We start from the raw sequence: 22313 nt of genomic DNA on the forward strand, positions 1-22313 counted from the left end.
GCAGCCAGTCCCGCCGGCAAATCATGGCCAATCCACTACTTCCCCCCGAGGGGCGAGCTGGGGAGGAACCAAGCTGCAATCCCTTCTCTGCTCTGCTCTTGAGCCACTATGCATCTTTTTTTAGTCAGGGCAGCTTGGAAAGTTAGGGTGTATATGTCTACACTGGAGCCTGTGCAGACAGACCCGAGGTAGCTTTGATCTAGCTCGCTCCGGTAACAATAGCAGTGGTACACTGGGCCGGCCCGAGTGGAAATTCTAGTAGTGAGCAGAGATGGCCAATGTTAGCTAATATTGTGCTGGGTGGGCCAATATCTGTGCGAGGGGCTGAGAGGAGGAAGCAAAGAACCCCTCTTGAGCTTCACTTAAGGAGGAGTCCACCACGGATCTGCACAGATGAAAGACATGGAATCAGAGAAACGTAGAGCTGGAAGGGACCTCGAGAGGTCTTCTACTCTCAGGGCCGGCACAACCCATTAGGCGGTCGCCTAGGGCGCTACAATTTGGGGGGCGGCGACCGCGGCGGTATTTCGGCAGCGGGATCTTCCACCGCCTCTGTGGGGGGCAGCATTTCGGGGCGGGACCTTCCGCCGCCTAGGACGGCAGAAAAGCTGGTGGCGCTCCTGTCTACTCTATCTCCCTGCACTGAGGCAGGACCGAGGAAACCTAGACCCATCCCTGAGCCATCCTGCGTTCAACCTGTTCTTAAAAACCTCGAGTGACAGGGATTCCACCACCTCCTAGGTGACCCATTCCAGCACCAAGCATCTTAGCGTCCGCAGTGCGCCTCTCCTTCCAACAGGAATCTAGCACATGGGCCAAAGCCTGAAACTTTGGGCCTGCTGGACCGTCCCCAGAGATTAAGCTGACATGATACAATTCTATCCATCGCATTTCACCTCAACTAAGGTCCATAGGATCAGCTTGACAAACGCTTCTCCCTCCCAGCTCATGGGCTTGTAGGCAGCCGTGTTACATGTCCTGGGCTAAATTTCTTTTTCATAGGACATCAGGGTGAATTTGCCTAACTGAGCTTAAATGCTTGCCAGTCAGGGGCGATGGAATCTTCGTAATACTGGGGAGTGAGGGGGGCACGAGGCCCTGCCCCCTCCATGGCCCTACCCCTGCTCCTTTTCTTCCTCCCGAGGCCCCCCCGCCAGCCAAGCCGGAAGCTGAAGTTGGGGAGCTGGGAGGGCGAGAGCAGTCCCCAGCATGTATCCCCGGCCCCCACTCCCCGGCCTCCTGCCCAGGGCAGGCGAAGGGTCTGCAGCTCCCCACAGCTGCCTGGGTTCCCTGGGCCACTCATACGCGGGCCGGGCTCCAGCTTCTGGGGGCGGGACCTTGGGGAGAAGAGGAGGGGCAGGGAGCCGGGGCCGTGGCAAAAATGGGAGGGGCCATGGCCCTTTGGCCCCCCGTTCCGACGCCCCTGTGGCCAGTCCATTCCCTTTCCCCGAGGATCCTGACCTGTAGCAGCCCAGCAGTGTTCAGAGCTTGAGTTTTTCCCAGCAGCAGAAAGGAAGACAAGGTGGAAGTAACACACGTGAGCTTAAGAAAGGTCTCAGCTCATAGACTCATAGACTTTAAGATCAGAAGGGGCCATTATGATCCTCCTGCATAACGCAGGCAACAGAATCTCACCCACCCACTCCTGTAACAAACCCCTAACCTATGTCTGAGTTACTGAAGTCCTCAAATCGTGGTTTAAAGACCTCAAGGTGCAGACAATCCTCCAGCAAGTGACCCGTGCCCCACGCTGCGGAGGAAGGCGAAAAAGCTGGTGAAGCATGCGAGGATTCTACGGCCTGAGGATCTGCATTCACCTGCACATCGCACAGCATGCAAAGCGGGGAGCTGCCGTTCCATCCTATCCAGGGATGGGGACGGGGTAGTGGGAGGATCAGTGAATTAGAGACAAAGCAGCTAAAGGGAGATTTTCAAAGGAGCTGATGGGGCACCTGTGTGTTTAAGAGGCTGGTCTCGTGGGCAGGACATTGGCTTAGGACTTGGGAGGTCCGGGTCAAAGCCCTCCCCTGCCACAGACTACTTGTAAGACCTTGGGCAAGTCACTTAGCCTCTCTGTGCCTCAGTTTCCCATCTGTACAAAGGGGATAATAACACAGCCCTGCCTCACATGGGAACTGTGAGTGCAAGTACATTAAAGCTTGTGAGATGCTGAGATCCTGCAGTAACAGGGGCTGTGTAAGTGCCTTGGATAAAGTCTGCTTTAAAAATCCTATCTTAAACAGTATGGGGCAGAGGACACACAGTTGAGCAATTCTGATCCCATCCGGCAGAGGAACACCAGCGCGTCCACCATGCCTGCTCTACAGTCTATTAGACTGTTATCCCAGCCCCCTTCGGCTTCCTCGCCGGTCCCTAGATATATTTATTCTTGTTCCATAATTAGAATCCCCGTTGATCCATTCTGAGACGCCACGTGCAACTGTCTTGAGATCTTGCAGAGAGACCAAAGAGAGCTCGACACACACACACACAGAAAGGGAGGGATTTCTAGGGCAGGACACCAAAGTCCACAGCATGGAGGGACGAAGCTATTAAAAAAAATCCCATTGAGTAATACTTAAATACAGGAACACAGATAAATATAACACCAAGGAACAGCTGAGCTGAGATTCCAGCCTTCCAACCCCTCCCCCTCCCATGCTTCAAAATACCAAAGGAGTTAAAAATATGGAGGACTCCTGCCCCTTTAAATCCCACAACCTGCCCCCATTCATGCTGTTCTATTTCAGCTTCCTCAGGCAGGCCCTGGGCCACATGGCACCTGCCTCCATCAACATCCCAGCCAAAATCCAAGAACAAACATTGACAGCCGGGCTGCCAGCCCCTGCCCCCGAAGTCCGGAGGGCTCAGGAAACCGAGCCTGTAAACTTTGCACCCGGGAGGCTGGGTTCCTCCTGCGTGTGCCCGCCGCCAAGCCTGACCCAGCCCAGCCTGCAGCATCCTGGCTACTCGGAGTAGCCCCCTCCCCTTGAGCCCTGCCGCCAGAGTGCCTTGGTGCAGAATGGAGCTGTGATTAGAATCCGGGGAGCAGTCTGCACCCGCATCCCCACCCCAGTGCGCATTTTCATGTGAGCAAAAACAAAGATTGTCTTCCTGCCATTCAGCCAGGCTCCTGCGCCAGTGCATCCCAGAGGCCGGCCCGAGGTGTCGCGTGCATGCCCCAGAAGGGCTGTCCCCTGCTGGAGACAGCTCGGAAGCCTTCTGACCCGGGATGAGGTGGGTGACCAAGCACCATTAGAACTGCAGGGGGCAGGAGAGGTGCAGGACCTAGAGAGACATCAGCAGGCAGGAGATCAGGACGGGGATGCGTCATGGCATCTTTCAGGGGGCCGCCTGGGCTAGTTGCCTGCGTACGTTTGGCCTTGAGTGAATCCCTTTCCCTCCGTGTAGGGCCGGTCGGGAATTTTTCGGCGAACTGTTTTCCCATGGAAAAATAGCAAGTCATCAAAACCAAAACCGTGCATGGGAAAGGGTCGGTGTTGAGGAATTTCCCAACTTGAAAATGTGAGAGAGAGGGGGCGGGGGGGAGAGAAGTTCTGCCACTATCAAAACATCTCATTTTGACATCTAAATGAAAAAGGCCCATTTCCCCGTCTGAAATGACTTTTCGTTTAGAAGTTTGAGCTAATGATAGAAACAAATCGTTAAAAATTAATAGTTGAAATATAAATGAATTGTTCCAAAATGACCAAATGGGATGCGCACCAAGGGCAACTGCATTGAAAGGCACCTGGCCTGGACGCAAGTGGAGGTTTGCAGAACCGGGAGGTGGAGTGGTGCTAAGATCTTTGCAGGAGTCCAGCTCTAGTCCTGCGCACCTCAGGAGCTTAGCTGCAGTTAAGGCCACCTCAGGGGACAATATGGGCCGACAGTTAACCAGGCGAGCGTAGGGACTAACGTTTGCACTTCACTCCCCCGGCAAAAACATCCTTAGCCCCCTGCTCTAGCACAGCCCCTCCTGTACTCAGGATGAATGCAAAGCCAAGGCTGACGTGGGGAGGGATTGCTCAGTGGTTTGAGCATTGGCCTGCTAAACTCAGGGTTGTGAGTTCAATCCTTGAGGGGGCCACTTAGGTATCTGGGGTAAAAATCTGTCTGGGGGTTGGACTAGATGACCTGCAGAGGTCCCTTCCAACCCTGATATTCTATGACTCAGAGTTAGGACCAGAAAAATCAGGAGGGGGAGCCTATATCCAAAAATCAGGACTGTCCCTATAAACTCAGGACATTTGGTCACCCTACATAAGGTAGTGTGGGCGGGAACAGGCCTGGGCAGCTCACATGGCCCCTCACACCTTGCAATCAAGATGACAACTGCTGGTAATTTTTTTTCACCTCTTGGCTTCACGTCACCTCCTTTTAGCCAAAAAGTTGCCTGCAGGGAAGGATCGAGGAATCGTTTCGGCGTTAGCAAAATGCAGAAAGGCCCAGCAGGAAGAGGGCTAGGCGGAGGAGGGCTAGATAGTGATGCTATCCAGAGCCTGTAAAATAAAAAGGTTTTCCTTGCCCCCAGAGGAAGCCACGGGGTAATTATGATAATGTTTTCTGGTATTTCCATTTCATTGGCCGATCTCCCAGCCACTAAAGTAAACCCCAAGTCTCAGCGGAGAGGTCATATTCATCCTTGTTTATGGGACTCATTTTCAGAAATAACACTATCCTTTTTGTGAAACTGCCCTGGCAGCGGGTCAGAAAAAGAGCCAGAAGCAAATAGATTCCTGGTTACGGTTGAAACGTTGCGACGGCTTACTGTACCGATACAAGGGGCTGTGGGGGACGTGCTGTCCGGGCCACGACTAATTGTTTTCCTGGAGCAGAGGGGGAAATTAAATAATTTGTGCTGGTAATTACAAAAAAGAAAGAAACCCGGAGGTGGATCCGATCAGAGTGAGAATGCAGCAGGCTAGCCAATGAGGGGTGCATCCGGGGTGCAGAAATGTCACCACGGGTCAGGTTCTAAGCGCCTGATCGAAAGCTCACTGAGGCCAACGGCAGCTTTTCCACTGACTTCAGATCAGGTGCTATCCCCTCGCCGGGTCCAAATGCCGCCTTCTTGTGCGTTGAATGCAGGTCCGGGCCAGTTTCTGCGGCCCGGAGACCTGGCTGGCTCCGACGAAGCCAGAGGTCAGGAGCTATCTGGTGCGGAGGAGCCTGAGAAGGTCCATCGCTGGGATGGCAGGGCGTGGCGGGAGAGGCCATCAGCAAGCCAAGCCCGGTGAGGTTCTATCTCAGCCCTTTGGAGCAGCTGGGCGGAGGCCGCAACGGAGAAGGAGAATCGGAGCCGACGGGGGAGCTTCGGCGGTCAACTCGCCACCGTGAGGACGGCCAGGTAAGTCGAACTAAGATACTTCGACCTTCAGCTACACAAATAGCATAGCTGAAGTTGCGTATCTTAGTTCAAACCCCCACACTGGTGTAGCCTAGGCCTTGGAAAGGAAAGGAAAGGAAAGGAAGGGTGAGGCGGTTGGTGGAAAGGAAGAGGGGAATGCTGGGGGGTGCGCAGTGACTGTGCACTCACCTCCCAGCCCTGCTCACCCGCCCCCCCCCCCAGCTGAAAAGCATATGGGAATTTGATGGTTTCATCCCACTCTCTAGACCACATCCTAAATCCCTCACCTGATCCGGCACAGCCGGCTGCCTCTGCTCCAGCAAGAGGACTCAGGGGGTTGCACTCTGGCACAGGGGCTGCAGGAGGCAGAACATACAAGGTAGCTCCTTGGAGACATCACAGCCGAGGCAGCAAATCCTGCCCTGACTTGGTACCGCACGACATTTTGATTAAAAAAACTGGACTGATCGAAACATGGCACGTGACAAAAGGATTAAAAACTGGCTAACTGATAGGTCTCAAAATGGGGAAACAACATGGAGCAGGTGTGTTTCCAGTGGGGTCCCACAGGGATCCGTTCTTGGCCCTAGGCCATTTAATATATTTAATCACTGACCCGGATGAAAACATAAAATCATCACTGATAAAGCTTGCAGATGGCACAAACATTGGGGGAGCGGAAAATAATGAAGAGCGCAAGGTATTGGTTCTGAGAGATCTGGATCGCTTGGTAAACTTGGCACAAGCAAACAATAAGCGTGTTAATACGGCTACATGTAAATGTATAGATCTGGGAACTAAGAATGCAGGCCATCTTTACAAGCTGAGGGACTCTACCCTGGGAAGCCGTGTCTCTAAAAATGATGCGGGGGTCGTGGTGGATAATCAGCAGAACATGAGCTCCCAGTGTGACTTTGTGGCTAAAAGAGCATAATCAGGGGAACCTTGAGTGTGAGTAGAGAGGTTATTTTACCTCCGTATATGACACTGGTGTGACCGCTGCTGTAACCTGTGTCCAGTTCTGGTGCCCACAATTCAAGAAGGAGGTTGATAAATTGGAGAAGGTTCAGAGAAGAGCCACAAGAATGATAAAGGATTAGAAAACCCGCCTTACAGCGATAGACTCAAATAACTCAATCTATTTAGCTCAAGAAAAAGAAGGCTAAGGGTTGTCACGATTGCAGCCTGTAAGTATCTACATGGGGAACAAATATTTAATAATGGAGAGAAAGATATACCATAATCCAATGGCTTGAAGTTGAAGCTAGACAAATTCAGACTGGAAATAAGGCTTAAATGTTTTACGGTGATGGTAATTAGCCACTGGTACAATTTACCAAGGGTCATTGACAGTTTTGAAGTCAAGACTGGATGTTTTTCTAACAGATCTGTTCTGGGAATTATTTTGGGGCAGGTCTCTGGCCTGTGTTATATGGAAGGTCAGACGAGATGAACACAATGGTCCCTCTGGCCTTGGAATCTATGAATCTCTGCCCTGCCTGGGGTTTTGCTGTGTGGTAAAAAGGATCTGCTGGGTTGTATTTGCCAGATTCTGCTCCACCTCCCACACAACTGTCATCGGCTCAGGCCTGGTCTCCTTGGAGAGCTGATGCAGCAACAAGAGAGCAGTTGCGTGCATGCAGGAGGACGCTCGGTAAGCTCCTCGCTCTCAGGCTCCTGGATACGATCCGCATGGATGCAACCCAACTGATCAGTCTTCTTGCCACGCTAGTGCCTTTGAATCTTGGTGATGCTGAGCTTTGTGATAGGCAAACACTGTTTATCAAAGCACGTAAACGTTTTACAGCCTTCGTTGCGCATTGCTTGGCCATGGACTCAGGACAAGTTGCATCAGAACATCTGCTCAACCTGCCTAGGAATGATGCACTCAGAGAGAAATTGCCTGCATTTTGATTACATCCCAGGAGTGACGTAGGGGTGCTAAGCTATGCAATGAGTAGTTTGCAGCTGACAAAAACTCAACACAGCTTTTCACTGGCCCTACCAAAGCAGACAGGTTTTCTCTGCATTTACACGATAGATTTGTTGCATAGAGACCATGCAGTCACAACGCTGGGTATCAGCTTTAGTAACATTCAGGACTCATGTATAACCCACTGGCAAAGGGCATGACACATCTTGCCATTGTGGCGGACTGGCTAAAGGATAACAGCCTACTACTGCCACCTGTGGAGGGAGAAATGTCTTTAGCTCAAGCACTATACGTCTGCACCGTGTGTCCAAAAGGTCCAAGCCTGGAGAGTGAAATCCTCAGGCTAAAGTAATTCCGGTCTAGATCACGATGCAGTTAGTAACATCTGTTTGAACAGCTGGGATGTTTCCAAAAGCACTTAACTCCTGACATTGACAAGAGTAGGAAACGTGACCGAGACCGCTGCACGACCTTTAGTTGTTGAGATTCCCTTGTTGGTTTCTGAAGTCTGACTGTTTTCCACTGGCTGATCCATCAGGAGCACCATAAAAGGAGATGAAGGTTGGTCTGACACTGCAGATTTGTATTTGTCTTGGCTGTTTCTCTCTTATCTTCGAAAGCCGAGATGAGTGAGTACCCCGAAAGGCTCTGTGTTGGGCCCCATTTCCTAGAACACACGCTCCGTGCTTAGTTACGATATTCTTTTTCTTTTAAAGCAGATGTTCCTCAGCTTTATTGGCCTCATAAACTCCTGTCTACGGAGACCGGTTTGCAGCTCTCCGGGTTACGAGGGAATGGATTCTATTTATTTTATTTTGACTTTTTATTGCTCTGGTGCGGGAACCAAACCCAAGGTGGAGCTTACCGGGCTCCGGAGAGGAGTCACAGGAGGGAACACGCAGCTCCCTCCCCTTCCAAACACTGGGAAGATGATGTGAACACTTTGAAACTCCAGTACGCAAAGCTGGACTTTTCAGGCCTCATTTTGACTTGTCGCTCCCAATAGGTTTGCAATCTTTGACGAAATGTCTGATTCCACTTACGCTTGCGGGGGTGTGTGTGTTATCAAAGAGGAGGATACGAGCACGTTCCCCATTGGATTTTAATGACTCAATCACCCTCTCTCTGAAAATGAGTCCTCCTCCGATGTTTCTTCCCCACTGCTGCAATGCTTTAGGCACTGGCCCACTGCCCCCCTTGCCTAGATCCCCCTCTCGGCACCAGGCAACACTTTCAGTTATAGTTCAGTCTTTCGGTCCAAACACCTGGAGGTGCTGTCATGTAAGACAGGTGACTGTGTTCCGCTTTGTAAACTGAGCCACCTAGACAAACACAGCCTGCATTTGCATGAGCCCCAGGTGTCCTCCTGCCACGGGCTATGCTAAATCAATGGACTAGATCCTTGGAAAGAGAAGCAACATTTCCACAGGTCTGCAGTTAAGGGGCTGGAGGGGGGGATTTAAAGCGCAATATGCCCTGTGGGTGTCCTGTTGAAATGACAAGTGGAACAGCCTTTAGTTGGCTACTGGGACTGGCCAGGAGAGAAACGCGTCTATTTCACAGCTCACCACTGCTGCAGGCTAGAAACCATGTCAATTTCATATTAAAGATTCTGGACAGGGTGTCTAATTGAAAGCCATTAAAGAAAACCGTTATAAAAATGCTTCTTCTTAAAGTCATGGTTTCTGAGGAGTACTAACATGAGGCCAGAGTCTGATTGCTTTAATCTCGCTAAGGTGACCCGACACCATAGTGCGTTACTATCCCCATTTTACAGACCGAGAACCGAGGCACAGAGAAGCTCAGTGACTCACCCACTGTCACGCAGAAAGTCTGTGGCACAGGATGGCGTTGAACCCAACCTCTAAGAGCACAGACTTGCATCCTAACCATTTGACATCCTGCCTCTCTTCCCTACAGACACCCGTCTTTCCCGTTACCTCCTTTTCAAGGTTCACCTGGCCCGCTTATCAAGTCTTCAATCCAGTGTTGGAGTTCATTCTCTGATTGCGGTGAGGTTACCAAGAGTGCTTGCTCAGAAGCTGCGCCCCGAGCCGATGCAAAAGTCCTGTCACACCCCCCATATAAAGATGATCATCCCCTCATTACCTCTGAGAAGTTCTCCCACAGTCCTGTCCCCAAATCTAGCATGTCACAGGCCACTTTGGTCTCCAGTTTCCTTAGATATCTCCACACCTGGCCAAGGGATTGACTTTTGATTGATGCATCTATTGTTCTGGGCCATAGGAGTGAGATTTTATCCTCTCGCCGGGGGCGTTTCTATCTCAGCTAATCACAGAGGTACGTGGATTTATCAATTTTCCCTTGCCATGAACTATCCATGACTGACAGACCCCAGACCCTCCATTACAGTGGTCTGACGGGGGCAGGGTAACGCATTGCACAATCTCTAGTATGATGTGCGGGGGCTTGATCCCTGACTCAGATCTTTAGGTGCTATCATAATAATAACAGACGCCTTTGTCTGCAGCACCAGCAGAGAAGCCAAAGACTGAATAGGTCATGGGGAATGAACTCCCATCTCATCCTTAGGGTGCACCTCAGGTCAGGATTGTGCTCTAGCAGGTAGCAGGTAGTCTGGCCTTGTGGCTATAGCCCTGGCTATCTACTCAGGAGACCTGCGTTCAAGTCTGAGGTTGGCTGCGGGATGAGCCTGGGCAATCCACGTCCATCTATAACGCCCAGAGAATGGTACTGACCTTGTTTGTAAAGTGCTTTGGGATCCAGAGGTGAGACGTGCTAGGTATTACTAAGTATCGGGGTCGCCGGGTTAGTCTGTATCCACAAAAACAACAAGGCGTCTGGGGGCACCTTAAAGACTAACAGATTTATTTGGGCATAAGCTTTTGTGGGTAAAAAACCTCACTTCTTCAGAGACATGGAGTGAAAGTTACAGATGCTGGCATGAATATATATTGGCACATGAACAGAAGGCAGTTACCTTACAAGTGGAGAACCAATGCTGAAGGCCAATTCAGTCAGGGTGGATGTGGTCCACTCCCAATCATCGATGAAAACAACAAGGAGTCTGGTGGCACCTTAAAGAGTAACAGAGTTATTCTATCTGTTAGTCTTTAAGGTGCCACCAGACTCATTGTTGTTTTGGTAGATACAGGCTAACACGGCTACCCCCTGATACTTGAATCATTGATGAGGAGATGTCAATACCAAAAGAGGGGAAATTGCTTTTGTAGTGAGCCAGCCACTCCCAGTCCCATTTACCCACGAAAGCTTATGCCCAAATAAACCCGGACTCCTTGTTGTTTTTAGGTATTACTATTATTAATAGAGCATCGTTTGCGTAGCTTGCAGAGATGCTGCACATGTTCTCAGGGTAACAGGTGCACCTCTGCCCCCCAGGGCTGCTGCCTTTCGCTTGCAATTGGCTGACTTTAAAAAGAAACAAAGCAAAACAACAAAACCTGCTGGAGCCCAAAGACATTTTCAGAGATCCCAAGGCCGGCAGGGCCCATGGTGATCATCTACTCTGAGCTCCTATGTAACGCAGGCCAGAGAACTGCCCCAAATAATTCCCGTGAACTAGAGCATGTCTTTGGGGGGAAAACGCCAATCTTGATTTTAAAATGGCCACTGATGGACAATCCACCACGTCCCTTGGTATATTGGTCTAATGGTCGCATAACCTCACTGTTAAAAACATATGACTTATTTCCAGTCTGAGTTTGTCTAGCCTCAGCTTCCAGCCAGTGGACCATGTTAGATCGTTGCCTGCTTGACTGCAGATACCCATATCAAATTTCTGTCCCCCAGGAAGTTCTCACTTTGGCCCCCCATTATTTCATCTTTCAGTTACCTGCACAAGGCGGCAATGGGTTTGAGATCAGGGGTATGGGCAGGAATAAAAACGTGACCCCGTTTGGAGGGGCACATTCTGTGCCCCCGCCCCGGCCCTGGGGCAGGTGGCGCTTGCTCCCCTCCCCCAATGAGCCCAGGGTCAGAGCAGCTGTCAGCTCCCACCACAGCCTCCGGGGCTGGAGGAGTTCCCCCATTGATGACTGGGGGAGCTGTGCCCTTACTTGCCCCCCCGGTTTGAGATGGAAGGCCTCTCATTCCCCTTCCTTATTTCCTCACCGTGACATCCAGGTAGCAAAGTGCCAATATTCTTCCCGTCGTGCAGTGACTCACCACAAGAAGTGGTCTTTTCTTTCTTTCTTTTTTTTAATTTGTTTTCCTTGGAGGCAGGCGGCCAAGCGGATTGAATTTCAGCAACACCATGTTCTGAAACACTCGACGCAGGCAAACATGCAAAGCTCTCAGGTGCTGGCACGGCCCCGCTGAGAAGAATGCCAGGCTCTATCCAGCCGAGCGGCTGGTCCAGAGGGGGCTTGGGGAGGGACGTGCACAAACTCCCGGCAGGAGCTGGACGCACGGCCCCAGCGCCGCTAGACAGCACACACCTTATCTGGGTGGGAATCTGTGCCAGCATCGCCAACAAAAACCACTCAGAGGCTTAGCGGGGCTCAGAAAACTCAGACATCAGCGGCTGCATCATCTCCGGCTGGGAGCTTGTCCCCACTGCTTTGATGAGCAGGGCTGGGGCCAGATACTTAGCAGGTGTCACTCCATTGACTTCAATAGGGCTAGGCTGGTTTGGAATGATTAAAGAGGGGTGAAATGCAAGCGCTCGCACTCTGGTGTAGGGAATTACGCACCGCTTCCTGGAATTTCCCTGTGGCTTCAAATGGAATCGGCCTTGTTCTATATTGCCTGTCTCAAACTGTGGCAGGGTGTTGTACGGTCAGGGCCGGGGCAACTTCCACCTTGCGCCCCACCCCCCAGCCCTGCGGCAGCTCCCTGCCCCCCCTCCACCCTGAGGCGACCTCTTCCCCCCGCGGCAGCTCCCCACCCCAGCTCACCTCTGCTACGCCTCCTCCCCGAGCACGCCGCCCCTGCTCTAATTCTCTTCCCGTCCCAGGCGTGCGGCGCCAAACAGCTGATTGGCGCCGCAAGCCTGGGAGGCGGGAGAGGTGGAGCAGCGATGGCGTGCTCTGGGAGGGGGCACAGCAGAGGTGAGCTGGGGTGGGGAGCCCTGCGGCAGCTCCCCCCACCCCGCCCTGAGGCACCCCCACGGCAGCTCCCCACCCCCTCGGCCCGGGGAGCCGTGCGGCACCTCCCCACCCCAGCTCACCTCTGCTCCGCCTCCTCCCCAAGCACGCCGCCCCCGCTCTAATTCTTCTCCAAACAGCTGGTTGGTGCTGCAAGCCTGGGAGGCAGGAGAAGTGGAGCAGCGACCGCGCGCTCGGGGAGGAACGCTGTAAAAAAAAATTGGGGACACCGCTTTTTGGCGCCCCCAAATCTTGGCGCCCTAGGCAACCGCCTAGTTCGCCTTAATGGTAGCACCGGCCCTGTGTACGGTGCCGTTATAACGGTGGCTGTCACCCCAGAGATGACCGCATTTCAGTGTCGTGTGAAGTACAGCAGCAAGCCATAGGTATGTGTAGCAGGGCCTGTGCACGGTGCTGTGTACATTCATAGAGGAGTCCTGGGAAAAAATGATGGCTAGGAAGGACTTCTGCACTTTTCAGCAGTGACTGTCCCTCTCTGCTCTGCTTTTTGCACCACTCTTGGGACACCTGCCCTTGTTTTTTCCTTGATTTCCCCCCTGCTCCGATACCAGCACCGTGCATTGCAGCTATCGGTTGCAACCACCAGGAGGCAGATTTTCACACAGACCATTAACACCAATACAGGCAGTGAATCTGAAGTCATGTCCCCCTATTATCTCTGTACACATGGCTGAAATTATCCAGTTTCCCAGGTGCCTGCTACCTGTCTGGCTATACCTCTCCCATAGGCAGAACACTGTTTGCTACCTCAAGCAGTTTTCTTCACCCATGCGGGCAAAACAGACATTTCTCACCTCTGGCTCAAATAAATGCCCCAGATACTACATCCAAAATAGATATGACGGGCTAGATTCATCCCTGGTGCAACTCTACTGAAGCCAATGGAGTTACATCAGGAATAAATTTTGCTCAATATGTATCAAATTGGCGGGGCTAAATGTCACAGGGAATTTACTGTAAGAATTAAGACTTCATGGTTGTGATCTTGCTGCACACCTGTTGAAAATCGATTCTAGCTGCAGAGCTAGAACTCTGATCCTAGCCTCCAAAGGCACAGAACCCGACCACCCAAACGACAGAAGAATTTCTCCTGACCGTATAGGGTGTATGACACACAGTTGAGCAGTTCTGATTCCCTCCAGTAGAAGGCAGTCCTACACAGACACTCGCCAGCATGTCAGCATAGTGTGAAATGCAAGTCCATAGATTAACTACTTTAATACCAGCATGTTCCTTGTGTTTAAGGCCAACTACACCACAAAATGTAATTACAAGTGCATTCTCCCCGAATAACAACTACTACAAATAAAACACAATAAAACTTTCCTAGGTAAGGTTGCTACATAGGTAACAGGCCTGACACAAAACCATAAAAAGCAAGGAACTGAGAACTCAAGCCAGTAAATGGCATATGCCTTCTACTCTTTTCCCCAAAGCACACACCAACCTAGCCATTCACCTGAGTTACTGTACACCACAGATCACACTCCACAACCTTAACTCTGCCCCCAGGGATACCAGCTTTTCCAAACTACCTACCCTGAACAACCAAGACTGGCCTTTCTGCACACTACTGCCTTTAGCACACTACCTCTGCCAATGTTAAGAATTGGTGTCATAGTTGGGTGAAGGGTCTTGCAGAAGGTTGGCATCTCTTTCACTTCATCGAGTGTCCCTTTGTTCTTGTGAAAAACAACGAGGAGTCCAATGGCACCTTAAAGACTAACAGATTTATTTGGGCATAAGCTTTCATGGGTAAAAAACCCATTTCTTCAGATGCATGGAGTGAAAATTACAGATACAAGCATAAATATGTTTCTGTGTCATGTGTTAGCCTATGGGTGGGCATTCATAATGATGAACAATTTGATTTAGTCCACACTGCAGATGAAATAATCCCTGTCTGTGTAAATTTTTGGTTAGAGCTGGGTGGGAAGTTTTGGATGAAACTTGTTTTTGTCAAAAAAAATTCCAATCCGTTGAAACCGATCATGAAACAAGCTCCGGTTTCGTAGAATCTCCTGCCTTGAACATTTTTGGAGGAGAAAAAACAACGCTCAAAATTGCTGAATGGTCCCATTTTGACATTTTCTAAATTAAAGTTTACAGGGTTTTTTTTTCTGCAGAATGACTTTTTCTTTAGAAATTTAACTCCGTTTATACTGAAAACAAAAGTTTTAAGAAAGAAAAAAGATCACAGTGGGAATGAAGCGTTTCAAAATGAGCTAAAGGGAATATGTTGCTTGATCGACTGAGGGTTTTTTAGGTTTCTTGGTTCAGGATCATTTTTGAGATTTTGACTCTGTTTGATTTTGGGATTTTTTAAAAAAAAATTTTTTTTGAAATCTAGAAGATTCTTGCAGGATGGGAAAACAGCCTTGTGCCCTGCCCTATATTTACCTACAGCAGACAGGCAAAGCAAGAATGCTCCAGCACTCCTGTGCTTGTTAGCATCTTCTCCTAATTCATTGTGAGTAGCCCCGTTGAAATCAATACTCTGCGGAGTAAGGCGCTACTCAAGTACATGAGAACAAGTGGCGGAACATAACCCTAAAACAGGAGGAAATAAACGTACTTGTTCGTTCAGCGGAGAGCGCAAAGGGCCAGATTCTGATCCCCTTCCTCACACCAAGTAGTCTCTTACTCCGAGAACTCTTCCGTTGATTTCAGCGGGGTGACTCATGGAGTAAAGGCACTGATCAGCGTGAAGAAGCATATCAAATTAAACAGAGGCCTCTGAAGACCTTCTGCCGCCTTAGGCAAAACTTCAGTGTACTGCTCCACTCCCCCCACCATACCATTCGAATTTGGCCCGGCCTCCCCTCTGTCACGACCAAATCTGAGTGAGTGGCATTGTGTCCTGGTGCATGGGGCTGCAATACCACTCTAATTTGTCCTGGCCGCCACGCCGTCATGACAGAGGGACAGTTGGGTCAGATCTGCCACCCTAGCTGCCTACAGCTAGAGCAACCCCCTGCGATTGACTGTCAGCTTTTCGGGGCAGGGGCAGTCATTTATGATGCGTTTGTACAGCGCCTAGCGCAATGCGGGCCCTTTAGGGGCTGCTCCAATATAACCAGTGATTGCGACAACACACCTTTCTATTGATGGTACTTATCTAACCCCCATCACCGCAGGGTCTGAGAGCCTCACGGCTTCAATGAACATCTCCTCCCCACTTCCCTGTGAAGGAGGGAAGTGCTCCTATCTCCATTGTACAGATGTGGGAGCACAGCCGGGGGGAGGGACTTGTCCCACTTTACAGTGGATTGTCTGTGGTGGAGCAAGAACTGAACTTGGGTTTCCCCACAGCCCAGTGCTCTAACCACTGACCCCTCCTCCCTCTCAGCCTGGTTGTGTGCGCCAAAGACCCACAATGAGATGGGGACAAAAACGATTTGTACTGGAATCCGTGGGCTTCGTTCCTTTGATGTGCGGGACTCTGCCACCTCAGTGCCAGGATTCGAGATGCCAGTTCAATCCCCTATCATATCAGGGGCATTACGTATCGGTGATGCCTCGGTCTCTCCAGCTCTCTGCCTGTGGCACACAACAGTTGAGTTTCCTGAGGCCCGTAGTGCTTTGGTCTAATGACAATCTTTTAACTAAATTTTAACTAAAACAAAATGTATGAATTTTTGTATGTCCTGAAAAAAAATAAGGGGGAAAGATAAAAGTAGAATGTAATTTACTACATGGGTGTATTCCCGCATCTTCTGCCTTGGGCTACCGTGAATGTTAATTAATTTGGGCTTTTGTTAGCGGAAAAGTCAGTTTTCTGATAAAACTTTTTGACCGTGTTTAATGTGGGTTCTAAGGGCTTATCTACGGCTAGGTCTACACTACCCGCCTGAATCGGCGGGTAGAAATCGATCTCTCGGGGATCGAATTATCGCGTCTTGTCGGGACGCAACAATCGATCCCCGAATCGACGCTCGTACTCCACCAGAGGAGGTGGGAGTAAGTGCCGTCGACGGGGAGCCGCGGAGGTCGATTTTGCCGCCGTCCTCACAGCGGGGTAAGTCGGCTCCGATACGTCGAATTCAGCTACGCTATTCGCGTAGCTGAATTTGCGTATCTTAAATCGACCCCCCCCCCTGTAGTGAAGACCTGCCCGTAGCATGAGGAATTATTCCGGAATAGCTATTCCTGATTAACTTCATGTGTGGACGCTCCAGTTCAGGAATAAGAGTGCCTTATTCCAAGTCATCTGAATCCACATGGCTAATTCAGAATACAGCATTCTCATTCCAGAATAAGCACACCTACATATGGAGTTAATCAGGGATAGTTAATCTGCTTTATATTCACACCCTACTTTATTCTGGATTAATTTTCATGGGTAGACAAGGTCTAAATGACTAACAGCTCCTACAGAAGAGTAACACATTTCCTTCATTACTATCTTGATCTAGAACTGAACTGGTGACTTAGAGTTGAAAGATACAAATAGTCCATTACCAGCTGCCTAGACCAACCCTCACCCACCGGGATCCTCTTAACAACAGATGAGTGCCCCCAGGGCAGGCTAAATTGTCTGTTTCCTTTTTGGCATGTCTGCTACTAATCCTCTAGCTATTCTGGCAGTGAGGTCAGATCCCTGGTGGAAAGAAATCGCTGACAATGCAAAGACCTTTTTGAATTCATGACTCAAAGGAAAGTCTCAAGGCTAGACCCGGGAGGCACAGCTGTTTCTGTACCTCCTAACGCAGCCTGCAGGTGGATGTCAGTCCAGCGCCGGAGTCTCAGACTGTCTCAATCTTTTATTATCCCCCAGACACAGAATACAATAATCCTGAACTGTAGCCTCATCGGCTTCTCTCCTACACACCAGCTGGAGGCACCAGCTCTCAGCCAGTCCTTCTCAGTATGGTGGTAACTCTGGACTAACTCCATTGGAATCAATTGGTTTACACCGAGGTGCCTCAGAGCTGAATTTGACTCGTGTGGTTTGATTCTGACTCCAACCAGGACTGGATTATTGCACAGGCCTTGGGGTCCCAGTTCCTGGAGCCACATGACAGCATTGGAAAATCCGCCTTCCCTTCAAAACAGAACAATGTTTCTAGCTCTCACGGTTGCAAAGAAAATGCTTGAAAACACGACCCGCGTGCAGCCAATTCGGCAGGGTGTGCCTGAGTCTGCAGAGAGCCTGAAACAGTAACTACGAGAGGGAAGGGAAATGCTCCATTCATGTTACTGGGTTGTTAACCCTGAAGTCTGCAGCTTTGGGAATCCCCCAGGACACCTTCCCAAGAGAGGATGCCTGTATGTGTTAGTCCATATAGCTCCGCTGGGGTGTTGTTGGGGGCTGTGGGGTCCAGACTCACAAATGGGTAGCAGAGGGCTGAATCCTTCCTCCTTTGGAACAGACTCCAGCCCACCCGAAGCCAGGAAATGGCACGCTGAGGAGGCTGGGTCTGGTAGAGGGCCCCTCAGCAGTGAGTTTTTGTGTCGGTGGCCCGTGCCATTGACCCCCTAAGAAAATGTGGGACCAAGGGGCAGGAGAAGCAAAACCATGGTGAATGGGCGTGGCCATGGCTTGGAGGCGGGGCTGTTGGGTGTGCGTAACGGCCCTGGATTACCTTAATCCAGCTCCAGGCCATACTCCTGATTGCCATCAGTGCAAGCACAATCTGAACCAGACACCTTGTCCACAAGCCGGTCCGCCTGGGAAGGGTGTGCCAAAGGACTTGGGGAGACGGAGGGGGGCTGGCAGAGGGAGACTGTTCCAGGCACGAAGGGAGGCATGAAGAGGAATGCAAAGCCAAGCGCGGGGAAGGGGAGAGGGTACAGAGGAGTGACAGCGAGGGAAGGTCTAGTGAACGAAACCAGCGACGTTATCTCAGGCAGCACCCCCAAGCCAAGGGCTCTTTTTCTCCCCAACTGGTTTCAGATTTTAAGAAGATTTGTAGCTATGGTCCAAACTGCTCAGATATTGAAATTAAAAAATTAGAAAAAATTCATCGAAAGTCTCAAGTTTTTCAACTAACCTGAGACCTGGTTGGAATTTTAAATTTTCCCTGAAATTTCCAAAGTTGGAGACATTTTTTGCATGGATTTCCTCCCCCAGTCCTTTCGTCTAACCAGCACCAGTGAGGTAAATCTTACTTCACTGGACACTACCTAGAAGTCTCACTTGTCCACCGTCTATCCTCTTCTATACCACAGGCCAGGCGCGTCACCCTCCCGAATAGTACGGCTGGGCTATGCTAGGCAGGACGGTCCAGGATTCAGGGCTCTAGACTGGAAACCAGGAGACCCCTGACCCAACCAGCTCAGTTCCGGAGTCATTTCTGAGGACTGGGGAGTGAGATTTTTTCAGCAGGAAAACGGCGACAGCCACACAAAAGCCCAGGGAGCAAGAGGAAAAACTGGTCTTGTGGCAAATGTACTCTGCTGAGAGACGCAAAAGGTCAGGGTGCGATTATTGGCTGTACCATGCACTTTCTGTGTGACCCTGGCAAGTCACTTTGGGCTGGTCTGCACACCCCAAGAGACACAGGTATGCCAAGCTAACGCCCTCTGTAGACAGTGTGAGGTCAATAGAAGAATGTTTTCGTTGACGTAGCTACAGTCTCTCAGGCAGATTACCTATGCCAGCGGAAGAAGCCCTCCCATCGGCATAGGTAGTGTCTACACTGAAGAGCTACGGCGGTGCCACTGTAGCATTTTAAGTGTAGACGTACCCTTAGTCTCTCTGTGCCTCAGTTTCCCCTGGGGATAATGCTACTTCCGCTCTTCTCTTTCTTCTCTGCCTTGTCTATTTAAATTGCAGGGATTGTCTCTGACTTTGCGTAGGTGCGTACAGCGCCTGGCACAATGGGGCTCTGATCTTGGCTGGGGCCTCGATAACAAAGAACAAATGAGCCGGGGATGTGCTTCAGTTAGCGTCTCATTGATTTCAATGGGAGGGTTGCCTGCGAAAGGAGCGAGTGATCAAACAGCTCCTGTGGGTGAGGGCTGCGGCGTTCAGATTGGCAGAAGTTCAGCCTTTCGCTTGAAGGGCTGACGGATTTTCCAGCACAGCTGCTCCACGCTACACTATGACCATTGTATTTTTATTTATTTTTTGCCTCTCCAAGACATACTCCTTTACCATTGCAACAAGCTGTTGAATGCTGTCACTGAGTGGGTACTGGATTGCCTGGAGAGCCCCAGGCAGCTACCCGACTTTGCAAGGGAAACAACATTTTGGCTAGTGATCCTTGCCCACAATCTCCTCGCCAGCACCGTAAACCATCAGATCATGTTAACCTGCGTCTGGCCAGACGCTTGCATACTTCTGCTCTCTAGTGCCAGTCTTCCTGATGTATCCACGTTGAAAACTGGGCAAGGAGCATCGGCCTGCAACCAGTGAGCAGAGACCAGCAGCTGGATTCACTGGGCCGGAGTCAGAGAGTCCAAGGCCAGAAGGACCCATTGTGATCCTCTTGTCCGGCCTCCTGTATAACACAGGCCAGAGAACTGCCCCAAAATAATTCCTAGAGCAGAGCTTTTAGGGAAAACACCCCATCTTGATTTGAAAATAGTCAGTGATGGGGAATCCACCACGACCGTGGGTAAGCAGATCCAATGGTTAATTACCCTCCCTGTTAAAAATGTATGCCTAATTGCCAGTCTGAATTTATCTAGCTTCAACCTCTAGCCATTGGATCCCAGACTGTTCTGTGCTAGATTTGAAGAGCCCATTATTAAATATCGGTCCCCTGGGCAGGTCCTCATAGGCCGTAATCAAACTGCCCCTTAACCTTCTCTTTGTTAAGATAAAATAGATGGAGCTCTTCGAGTCTGTCACTATCAGGCAGGTCCTTTAATCATTCTCGTGGCTCTTCTCTGAACTGTCTCCAATGTATCGACACCCTCCTGGAATTGTGGGCACCAGAACTGGACGCAGGATTCCAGCAACGGTCGCACCAGTGTCAAATATAGAGGTAAAATCACCTCTCTGCTCCTACTTGAGCTTCCCGTTTATGCTTCCAAGTATCGCATTGGCCCTTTTTGGCCACAGTGTTGCACTGGGAGCTCATGTTCATTATCCCCCACAACCCCAAAGCAGGGAGGCCCTGCTTCCCAGGATCGACTTCCTCATCTCAGTTACTCTGTTCATGCACTAGGGGCAGAGCTGAAGGGGGCAGGTGGTTAAGGTGGATTTCAACCATCTTCATACTCCCTTTATTCTGGGTCCATACAGGGGCGTATCTGAGGCTTGGTGTAATTTAGAGGAGCCTCCAGGCTGCTCCAACTTATGCTCTGCACTCATGGCTGCCTAGGAAGCAGAGCCCAGGCGTGCATTCTAGCCACACCTCCAACGTGCCCTCGATCTGCTCCCTACCCTGGAGATGGGAACAGGGCCAGTGTAGAACCCTAACACCAAATTCATCCGGGCCAGGCTTTGTTTCAGAGCAAGTCGGGTTACCTGCAGGTACCGGTAGAGGTAAGCACTATGCCTCACCTTCTGTACCGAGCAGCTGTGATTCTCACGCTCACTCCTTTGCACAGAGCTATGTGGTGTGATGGAGAAGGGATGTTTCAGTGGAGACTTGGGTCAGGAGGTGGTTAGCTTCATGTTCCCACAGGAGAATAGTCTACTACTGCTGCCCACTAAAGAAGCTACCCCTTTAGCCTGAGTGGTAGAAGCCTGCACTTTGGCACAGATATGGTCTCAGGTTCAGTCCTAGCTGATGACCTCTGCTTCAAGGTCCATTACATTTCCAGGGCTGAGATTAGCACTGGGGTCTGTGTGGCTCATAGGAAGAATGATAGAATATCTGGGTTGGAAGGGACCTCAGGAGGTCATCTAGTCCAACCCCCTGCTCAAAGCAGGACCAATTCCCAACTAAATCATCCCAGCCAGGGCTTTGTCAAGCCTGACCTTAAAAACCTCTAAGGAAGGAGATTCCACCACCTCCCTAGGTAACCCATTCCAGTGCTTCACCACCCTCCTAGTGACAAAATTTTTTCCTAATATCCAACCTAGGCCTCCCCCACCTCAACTTGAGACCATTACTCCTTGTTCTGGTAGGGCGCCGTCCCACTGACAGCTGAGTTGGTCTTTCCCTATTTGGAAGCCACCCTTTGCATATGGTGCCTTCTCCATCACTCGGAGCCTTTAAAACAAGATTTGGATGCCTGTCTAAAAGATAAGCTCTAGCTCAAACACAAGATATGGGCTTCCCACAGGAATCACTGGGTTAAATTCTATAGCCTCTGTTGTGCATGCCAGAAAAACCCGCAGACCAGGCTGCATGAAATCCAATTGCTTTGAACTCTAGTGGGATGAGGCCTGTCAAGGGCTCACTTGAATCCAGCACCCGTCAGAGAAAGTTCACTTCAGGTTTTACAGAAAACTAGTTAATGCTGAACTCAAAATAGCCATATGGGCTTTACAGTCCATAACAAAAACACTAGTCCTTCGCGTGGACCAAGGCAAATACTGTCTAGGTTAGAATACTGACTAGGCCAGGTTTCTTGGGTTAGGGTAGGGACTGCAAGCCTTGCCTGTCATGGCTTCACCCAGAACTGGCCCCTAGTAGAAGTGGTCAATCTTTTTATCTGGCCTGATGGGCTCTGATTGGCCTCTGCCTGCTTCCAGCCCTTCTAGGTGCTGGAGGACCCACTCTCGCTGGTTCTGTCTGCAGCTGATCATGGGAGGCCTCTGTAGGCAACTCCTGGAGGTCTGAACTCACTGCTCTTCCCTTCCAGCAGGACACTTCTTAGGACTGGGTGTGCCAAGGCGGCAGAGCCTCCACCAGTGGTCAGCAAATGCCTGGTGCACCCCATCACAGGGCCCCACTGCTCTGCTCAGTATAAGAAAACACAAGCCAATCTTCAGGTGTGGGGAAGGTGTCTTAATTCCACCCAGTCCCTTTTAACCTGCCATGATCTCTTCCAAACCCCAGGCCAGAAATCAGGGCTAGCT

The 22313-nt window shown here is 50.5% G+C and overlaps 1 protein-coding gene across 3 annotated transcripts in view; it reads right to left on the reverse strand.

Annotated features, from left to right (window-relative positions):
• Positions 1-22313, reverse strand: part of PTH1R (parathyroid hormone 1 receptor) — a 170710-nt gene that overhangs the window by 80788 nt on the left and 67609 nt on the right. The window lies entirely within an intron of this gene.

Source organism: Chrysemys picta, chromosome 2, assembly GCF_011386835.1.
Source record: "Chrysemys picta bellii isolate R12L10 chromosome 2, ASM1138683v2, whole genome shotgun sequence".
Lineage (NCBI taxonomy): Eukaryota > Metazoa > Chordata > Testudines > Emydidae > Chrysemys > Chrysemys picta.